A 9,820-nucleotide genomic window follows, 5' to 3' on the forward strand; every position below is an offset into this window, starting at 1 on the left:
GTCTAGATTAGAAGTGATCTGGCACTTTTGTGAGTCTATTCGTAGACCGTGCATGCCCAGTCACTTCACAATAGATGCATATCCTCCAGTTGCACATAGCATGATCATCAATATTCCCATCAGATTCCATCAAGGAAATTTTCCAGTACATTTAGCCTATTTTTTCTATTTATGACATTTTTCACTTATTATTTTTAAGTGACTTCCCAACAAAAGTAGGTAGGGCAATTTTGCTAAGTTAATATATAAGCAAACCCAAGTTAGCACTTTCTAGCAGAAGAGGCAGCAGGAGCTTCCCGCTCAATAGGCACCTTCTCAGCAAAAACCCCAGCAAAACCCTGGCTTTTGCAGATTCCCTTCATCGCCAGACATTTCCCTCACTTGGCGTTTTCAGACTTGCTTGATCGCCATCGACAATTAGCCCTAGCGTTTCCAGTTTGGCATCGCCATCACCCCCAAAACCTCAGCATTTCACTAACGCTAGGAAGGCAGGCAGCGTTTTTGGTTTTCAACCATTGTCGCATCAGATGGTCAGCGTTTTCAGAAGTTAAACACAGCAGCAGATTCAACCCTAGTTGGTTGCAGAAGACTCCCATTTTCAGCCCATAAAAACGCAGCCAAAACAGTCATTTTCAGCCACCGAAACAGCCCCAAAATTCAGCAGATAGAAGACCACAGATTTCAACCCTAAAGTCGTCCTCGTCATCACCGTCGTCGTCACCGGCATAGTCCCAAGTTTCATCAGTCCATTGCATACGCATTGTACCACTTTGTGCAATCATAAGTAGACCACTCTCGCTGATGAGAGTGGGGCCTTCGGAGGAGGGTTTTACAACGTCTCTGGTGTCGTATCTCTCTTCTCTCTCTATCTCTCAGTCTCATACACTTGCACGCACAGTGTCCATTCACTTTGTTTGTGATCATAGCGCTTTCCATTAAGAACAAAAGAAACCTTGAGCATAGTTCGGAGCACTCATCTTGAGCAAAGCGCAAACAATCATTCCACTGCACCTAACAACTTCTCTTCACATAGTCAAGATGTCACTGCTACTATGACGTGGGTGACCGCAAGGTACATAAGGCACGTAAGGTATGCAAAATTAAATAAATAAAATAATATATGTGTTTACAACTTTAGACTTACAACTTAAAAGATATATTGGAAGAACCTTAATCTAACAATTTCAAAGATAATCTGTAATTGAAAATGAGGCAATGTCACATAAAAGACAATAAGACAATGTGTGTGTGTGTGTGTGTGTGTGTGTGAGAGAGAGAGAGAGAGAGTATATTGCTTTGTTGCAACCTACATAGAACCCAAAACATCATGAGGTCAAAACGCAAGTATAAGCATATGTGAACGCCATACGAAAATGACCTTGGACCCAACATTTTTATAAAAATTCAAGGTATGGAGTACCTAAAGTACTAGTACGCACAATATGTAAGGTACCTAAAGTACCTAAAAAACTGTTAGGTATGGAGTACGGATGCAACTGATTCATACAGAAACCTTATGTTACATCCTGACTCCACCACCACTTGTCATGATCTTGAGATAAAGGCATCCCAGGCCCCACACCTTCATGCCAGTTCTGCTCTGTATTGATGAATGAAGGATAGAATGTATGTGAAGCTACACCGGCCCAATCCAAATCGACAAATTTGATTTCAAATCCTCCTTCCACTGCTCTTGCCATGACGTTTGGAGGCCACATGTCCCCATGCGCAACTTCATGCTTCAGCTTCAGTACACTTTTAACAGCATTCTCAACAGCCAGCAGCAATGCAGACTCGTCATGTTTTGATACAGAGCTGCACAATTGTTGGACAGATTTCCAGTCATCTGCAGAAAGGTACTCCATCTCACACTCAAGATTAAATGCCCTTTGCAAAGCACTATTAACTGCTGACCACAATCTGGATTGGTCAATTTTTGGCAGCTGGTTGTTGCACCACTGATGTACAGATTTCCAGTCATCTGGAGAGAGGTACTCCATCTCAACAGCAATCCAACCCCCCGGAATTTCTCCACATTTGAATAGCTTGGGAGCGAGGCCAGCTTGTGCCCATGTCTCATGGACTCCCTTCCCATATCTCTTACAGAACTTGCACAATCTGCGCTCCCCAGAAGGCTCCATCTCCACCACAAAAAGAAGCTTCTGGGCTCCAATGCGCTTGACATATCGCATTTGTTGTTCCTGGAGAGGATACGGGATCCTCTTATCAACTGTTGGAGGTGGATTTGGGTGTGCGTTGTAATACTCCCTCAATTCAGAAACACCTTTTTTCAAAGCCAGCATTGCTCTTCAAAGACTGTCCATATCGGCGTTATCATAGGAATTTATATAGCAATGCATGAAGGGGGTGAATGGTTGACAAGCCACCTTAGAGAAGAACGCCAGTCCACTGATCCTGATACAGACACCCACCAGCTCAACAAGAAAACAAGGACAGAAGGTGCGCTTTGTTTCGTCACGTGTCATTTTAGAGAGGAACAAGGCATAATACTGCATAGCCTGAAACAAGGGGTTGCCTTCATCTTTCTTTACGTCAGTCAGATAAGCCATGTATTTTTTGACCAATAAAGACCCAGCAGTTGTGTAGGAGGACGCCACAACTACTTGATTGATTGCCTCTCCCAGATAATCGCCAATCCGTTGATTGAATTCCTCCAATTTTTGTTTTTCGTCCTTGACATCTTTTGCCGCCAGGATGCATGGTTCAGTCACAAGTTCACACTCCTTTGGCTGCCAAACTCAATTCTTGAAGAGAGAAACCTGTCAACAAAAGTTGCAAATGCACGATGCACTAGGGTGAGTGGAAAAGGGGGCTCCGCCTCAAGAGGGATGTGACACAAAAATAAAAGTTGTTCTTGTGCTCGTCTCCAGTTCTTGGCGTCGGTAAGAGAGGAGGGTGCACCAAGGTTTGTAATAAGGTCATAGTAATCATCACCAGTACTGGTATCTACAAGAAAGGCAAAGCGAACAAGACAATAAACAGAGAGATAGATCACAACTCACTATCATGCTACAAAAAAAAAGACCTTCAAACCTGCTAGCTCGATCCGTGCGATCTCTGCTTTGAAGAATCGTATCTGTTCCTCCGACTCGACTTCGAACTCGGCAGCCTTGACTTCGAAGTCGGCAGCTTCTTTTTCCTGTTTTGCTATGAAACTCATTTGCTGTTCTATTCTCTCCCTTGACTTGACTATACTGCGTTCTAACACGGGATCTCCATTTTCCAGCTGCTTCTCTTTCTCCCAAAGGCTTTGTTGCATCTCTGCCAATATGGACTTGGACTGTCCTATTTGTCTGTGCCACTCTTGTATTTGTCTGTGCCGCTCTTCTACTTGTCTGTGCCGCTCTTGTATTTGTCTGTGCTGCTCGAGGACCAGTTGCTCCCATGGGAGCACACGGCGTCTCTTAGACGAGGATGCCATCGCACTCAACGGCTTGCTACATACCTTGGTTCACGGTTTCTCTGCGCGAGAGGACCCCGACTACTACTTCAAAACACCATTTTGTGTGAACTATGAAAATTTGGGAAGCTCTAGTTACTTCGTTAGCGACGTGGGCATTTTCCACTCCTTGGCCCCTCAACAGCCCACGTGGCTCCAGCGCAGCTCTAAAAAAAACGCCTGCACGTCTCGCTCTAAAGCTAAAAGCGTCTCGCTCAAAAGCTCAAAAAAAACAGCGCCATCAGCAAGCTCTAAAACCAGCGTCGTCAGCATGTCCGCCGTTAGACCCTCGCAGTGCAGGAGCACTAACTCCGCACCGATACTGCTTGTGGGGCTGCTGTTAATGAACTTCAAGCTCTTGGCGAGGCGGACTCTGTCCAGCTCAGCACGGCCTCCATCGCTCAAAAGCTCTAAAAAAACGAAGTAAACAGCGCCGATGCGAGGACACTCCCTGCTTTTTTGTCTTATGTGACAAGTTGAGGACAGCCCCTGCTTCTCCAGGTTTATAGGAGCTTGGCAGTGCAACTGATCAAGGAGACAGCAAGCTCTGCTTCTCTAGCCGAGTCTAGATCTATGCAGCTACGAAAGTCTGACGAGAAGGGACTCACATTCGTCCGTTTTGCTGACAGGCACAGGCGGCTGCTAAATGCATTTGTGAGACAAAATCCTGGGTTGCTAGAAAAGTCTCTCTCTCTTCTTCTGAAAACCCCTAGGCTTATAGATTTTGACAACAAGAGAGCATATTTCAAATCTCGAATCAGGCAGCAACACGAGCAACAGCACTACTCTCCTCTAAGGAAATCAATCCGACGAGCTTATGTATTAGAAGATTCATATAATCAGTTGAGAATGAGAACACCTGATGAACTCAAGGGCCGTTTGACTGTACAATTTCAAGGAGAGGAAGGCATTGATGCTGGTGGGCTAACAAGAGAGTGGTACCAGCTTTTGTCCAGAGTAATTTTTGACAAGGGTGCATTGCTCTTCACTACCGTTGGAAACGAGTCTTCTTTTCAGCCAAATCCCAATTCTGTGTATCAGACAGAGCATCTTTCCTACTTCAAGTTTCTAGGCCGTGTGATTGCCAAGGCTCTGTTTGACGGGCAGCTTCTTGATGTGTATTTTACTCGATCTTTCTATAAGCACATATTGGGAGTGAAAGTGACTTATCATGATATTGAGGCTATAGATCCAAACTTCTACAAGAACTTGAAATAGGCTCTTGAGAACACTGTAAATGATGCACTTGGCCTCACCTTTAGTATCGATGCAGATGAAGAGAAGCATATTCTCTATGAAAGAACTGAGGTAATGGATCATGAACTTATTCCTGGTGGCAGGAACATCAGGGTCACAGAGGAGAATTAAGCATGAGTATGTTGACCTAGTTGCTGAACACAGGTTAACACAAATCAATGCCTTCTTGGAGGGATTCAACGAGCTTGTGTCTCGGGAGCTTATTTCAATTTTTAACGACAAGGAACTTGAGCTCCTTATCAGTGGTCTTCCAGAGATAGACTTGGAAGACCTCAAGGCAAATACGGAATATACTGGTTACACGGCTGCATCTCCTGTTGTGCAATGGTTCTAGGAGTTCGTGCACCAATTTAACAAGGAGGACATGGCTTGCCTACTGCAGTTTATAACTAGCACTTCAAAGGTTCCTCTTGAGGGTTTTCAAGCATTGCAAGGCATCTCAGGACCCCAAAGGTTCCAAATTCACAAGGCTTATGGAGCTCCTGAGAGGCTTCCATCGGCACATACATGTTTCAATCAGCTTGACCTTCCAGAGTACTCTTCAAAGGATCAGCTGCAAGAACGATTGATACTTGCAATTCATGAAGGCAGTGAAGGGTTTGGCTTTGGCTGATGTGAGGAGGGAAAATTCCTGGCTCTGTTATATTATATACACAGGGTTTTGGGCGGGGCACACGATACAACAAGAACCCCTCGCTTGTCATAACTCCACGTGGCTCCAGCGCTTAGAAGCTCTTTAAAAAACTACGCCGTCAAAAGCCCAGTGCTCAAAAGCCACAGTAGAAAAAACTACGCCGTCACCAAGCAAATAAAATAGAAAAAGCATTCTGCGTTGCTCTCAAGAGCAATTCGATGTTCTCTACAAGCAGTTCGCAGGTTCCAGAAGTAAGAAGTTCGCAAGTTGCAGCCATAGCACCAGAAAGGAGTGTCGAAGATCTTTCAAACCCTGGTAATATTTCACAGATCATCAAGTTGGAGAGTACTTCGGATGCTTGCGGACGTGATGAGCACTCCCAAAGCTCAGATATTTCGTGCGATCAACACATGGCAAAGGTATGTTCTACTAATGCTACTGAAGCAAAAGAAATCAGATTTCAATCGATGATCAGTTGGTCTGATATGTAGTCGAGTCACCAAAACTCATTGCCTTTGCTGGCCCGTTCAGCACATTCTTTTGTTGATGCTCTCGGTTGAAGTGAAGGATACACAAAAAGCTGATACAAAGTGAGGGCATCTCTCCGGATGAAATCACCTATGCTTTGGTCTTAAAGGCTATCTTGACAATAAAGACTCTCTCTCTAGTTGTACCCTTACAAAAACACAATCAGACCATGCGGGCATTCTCTTTGAGATGTCCTCTATTGGAACACGTTGACTGCATAGTACTGTCAGCATGGACCTGGAAAGGAAGCTCTGAACTATTTCAGTGTCAAAGGTTACGCGCTTGTAAAACTTCACAAGAGAACCGTCACCCATGATAAATAAGTCAAAGGAAAACCTGCCAGCCACTGATGGCGAACAATTTGTTGCAATCGCGCGGTGAGTAAGCATTATTATTTTTTGATTTTTGAAACTCAGAATGCAGTTAATGAACTTACTGAAAATTACACGCTGCCGTGGGAATGGCACGTTCCCTCGTATTATAATAATTGGGGAGGACTGTGCAAACTCTCCCATGCAAGGAGACTTGCATGTTTTCTTTTTTTTTAAACATAAAAATGGAACAACAAACAATTAATAACATTGACATCTTGTATGATCATGAACATTGAGCTTGACAAAACTCTTAACACTCCTTGTGGTTTTTGGCGAGGTACCCCTCTGAAGCACTACGATCGGTAACCAACTTATGTGAAGGTACATGACTAAACCACAATGATCGATATCCCAAACACTCTCAGGTAAAAAATCTAAAACTCTTTCATGAAATCTCTCTCTCTTCTCTCTCTCTCTCTCTCTCTCTCTCTCTCTCTCACTCTCTCAGTTTCCAATATTTTGTTCGATCTCAATTCTATGGAACATAGCTAACGATGCACTGTAGTTGGCTTTTTACCAGTTGCGTATGAGATAAAACCAAAATTCCAACATTAAGGAAGCGAGCACAAGTCTTCACAATATAGCATCATGAGTGAAGGTGGACTTTTACATGAGGCTAACAACATTTTTATAGCATTGATTTTGTTAGCGAATCACCGCGACGGACGTCTAATAGCATAGCTATACACACTAATATAATCAAGGAATAGTCATAAAGTATGACTAATATGATCAGGATTTAATGCACATTTGATTTTTCTATATGGCATAATAACCTTTACAGAATAAAATATACAAGATAAACAAAATAATCAAACACTATTGGGTATTATAAAGATACTCTATATGAATCATAGAAGAATTACTTTTGGGTATGATCCAAGTGTAATAGAGCTTGTTTCAAGAGAACATTGATGCTATTTTATTCATAGTTTTAAATTCATTTAATTTATCAAGGCTTAATGGGCACATTTATGACTTAAGCTGCATTTTAAGTATCCATGCAAGTAGAGTGTATGTTGCAACCAAAATCCCTTATTCCAACAACAAGCCTGTAGCAATCAAGATAAGCTAATCTTATCATAATAAGCACATTAGATTTGCCAGCTACCTATGAAGAAGGAGCACTCATAGTAACAAGAAGTACAGCCATTACAATTGAAAGAAGCAAAAAAACAAAGTGAGTGGGTATTGCCAATCACTCACCTTCTATAAATAACATGGCTCGAAGTTATGGTAGCTCGTTGTGTATCTCCCCATCATCTCATGTAGACTTTAGTCATCATGCTTGGGGCAAAGCCATCTCCCACCATCATTATAGTGAAAAATTCACTGTGCAAAACCTTCTCAATGCAATAGAAGACCTGAAATCTTATATTCTCTGTACTAGATATGTTTCGTAATAAGAACAAGGCATCTAGAGTAAGTATGCATAAAGTCGAGCAAGTGAAAGGCCTAAAATTTTGCCCAAATAAGAGCCTCTCAAGTGTTAAGGTCCAAGAGAGGCCAAAAGTGCAAAGAAAATTATATTAGATTGTATCTTCCTTTCTCCAAATAGCCAATTTTCCATTTTCATGAGTACCACTAGAGAATCATCTTCCATGGTTGGTAAAATGTCAACCCACACATCTCAAAAAGAGGGATAAGAAAAAATTAATGTCCAAGTGTAGTGCAATCAATGTAGAGAGTTAGAATGCCTATCACTTGTAGTTCTTCTAACCCTTAGACTTAGGAGGGCCATATGCCCATCACAAGCTCAAAGCCTAGCCAAACCTCTAAGATAAAGGGTGTCCCAATATGGCAAGGAATCAACCCCTATCTAGTACATAGAACCTAATGTCCAAGTAGATAATCACAATAGTGATTATATTATCAGTGAGGTCAAGGCAGAATGTAAGTAAAGTCTAAGCTAAAGAGAGTATAGGTCAAACAATGTAGAAGTGTGAGTGTGTGTGTGTGTGTGTGTGTGTAGGTAGATTATACTCCAAAATTAGATGGAGCCAAATGTAAGTATAGTGTGTGTGTAAAAGTATATCAAAATGATGCAAAAGTGTGTGTGTGTGTGCGCACGCGCGTGTGTGTGTGTCCACCCTATCCTAGGCACCATACTCATATGAGGCAATAGGCCCAATGAGTATGGGCCTACAGCCTCATCAAGTTGAAGAGCAAAGGAGGATTGAATTGAATACCCATCCTCTCATTCATAGCCAAAGTGTTAGTGTGGAGTTTAAGAACATCATATTTTCTAAACCCATTATTACATAATTGATTTATTAGTTTTGTGGATTCTTCAAATGCAACAAATGGACTACATGAAGAATAAACAATAAGATGAAAGGGTTCCCAAGATAGTATCAAGGGTAACTTAAAAAGTTTGATTGGTTTTCCTTTTCACAAAATCCATAGGTATGATTGGTAACTTATCCCTTTTCCAAGTGTATCTTACAATATAAGACCTAAGTACAAGGATTTTCCAAGTTAAATTTCAAATTGAGATAGGTGGTCTTAGTCACAAACCCAAAATCATTTTTATCGAGCCCAGTAGGTTCAATGGAAATCACCTCCATTGGATAAATGGGTGGTTGCAAGTTAAGTGTACCCCACTTTTGTCACCTTGAACCTCTCCAAACAGCATGAAAACATGCAGTTTTTCACTTTGAAGCTCCTAATTTCCATATCTAGGAAGATCCGTTGGAGATAAGAATTAGAGGGCACATGAAACCTATAGTTGGGATCACAAATACAAAAGATGATAAAAAACAAGGTCGTTTACTCAAAATTTAGGTAGGAGGACTATTAGGTGTTCCACATTTTCCAACATGACAATAAAAAGTAAAAAATGTTTATAACTTTCACCTCGTAGATCCAATGATCAAGCCACTTTGTAGGCCAAATATGTAGTATGTGTGCAACTTAATTTGATTTATTGGGATTTTTCTAATGTATTTTGCTATTTTTCATAATTTTTATTTTGGGAAAAAATCTCTTAAAAAAGCATCAATTTGGCTTTCACCAACTTTATATGATGTACACATCAACTATCAAGATCAATGGTCAGATAATAGAAGAAAGTTGGTAGAATGTGCTGGTATGATTTAATCATATAGTTAACGGTTAATTTTTTCAAATCTTCCTTGAAAGTTATCGTCAAGTCGTCAGAGGCTCAGTAAAAGTAGTACAAATTATTTGTAATATATATGAAGTTTAAGTAATTCTTATATATATATATATATATATAATATCTTTATATGATAGTTGATGTACACATCAACTATCAAGATCCAATGGTCAAATAATAGAAAAAAGTTGGTAGAATGTGCTAGTATGATTTAATCATATAGTTAACGGTTAATTTTTTCAGATCTTCCTTAGAAGTTACCGTCAAGTCATCAGAGGCTTAGCAAAAGTAGCGTAAATTATTTGTAATAATTAAGATATATGTGAAGTTCAAGTAATTCTTATATATATATATATATATATATAAGATCTTTGTTTCATGAGCATAACAAAAGAAAGTTGGATCAAGTTGAGTAATGCAAAGTCATTTTTTAGGTGAACAAGGCTTTT

At 40.9% G+C, this 9,820-nt stretch overlaps 3 pseudogenes across 1 annotated transcript; 2 read left to right on the plus strand and 1 right to left on the minus strand.

Annotated features, from left to right (window-relative positions):
• Nucleotides 1-2,206: 2,206 nt before the first annotated feature.
• LOC147453174 (uncharacterized) lies at nucleotides 2,207-3,579 on the minus strand (annotated as a pseudogene). The gene is made up of 2 exons (XR_015188951.1): nucleotides 3,055-3,579; nucleotides 2,207-2,967 (listed from the first exon to the last, which is right to left on the minus strand). The product of XR_015188951.1 is annotated as an uncharacterized LOC147453174 (transcript).
• Nucleotides 3,580-4,033: 454 nt separating this feature from the next.
• On the plus strand, nucleotides 4,034-4,678 carry LOC147453175 (E3 ubiquitin-protein ligase UPL1 pseudogene; annotated as a pseudogene).
• LOC147453176 (E3 ubiquitin-protein ligase pub3 pseudogene) lies at nucleotides 4,305-6,573 on the plus strand (annotated as a pseudogene).
• Nucleotides 6,574-9,820: the final 3,247 nt, after the last annotated feature.

Source organism: Adiantum capillus-veneris, chromosome 8 (genome assembly GCF_014529385.1).
Source record: "Adiantum capillus-veneris isolate H3 chromosome 8, ASM1452938v2, whole genome shotgun sequence".
Taxonomy (NCBI): domain Eukaryota; kingdom Viridiplantae; phylum Streptophyta; class Polypodiopsida; order Polypodiales; family Pteridaceae; genus Adiantum; species Adiantum capillus-veneris.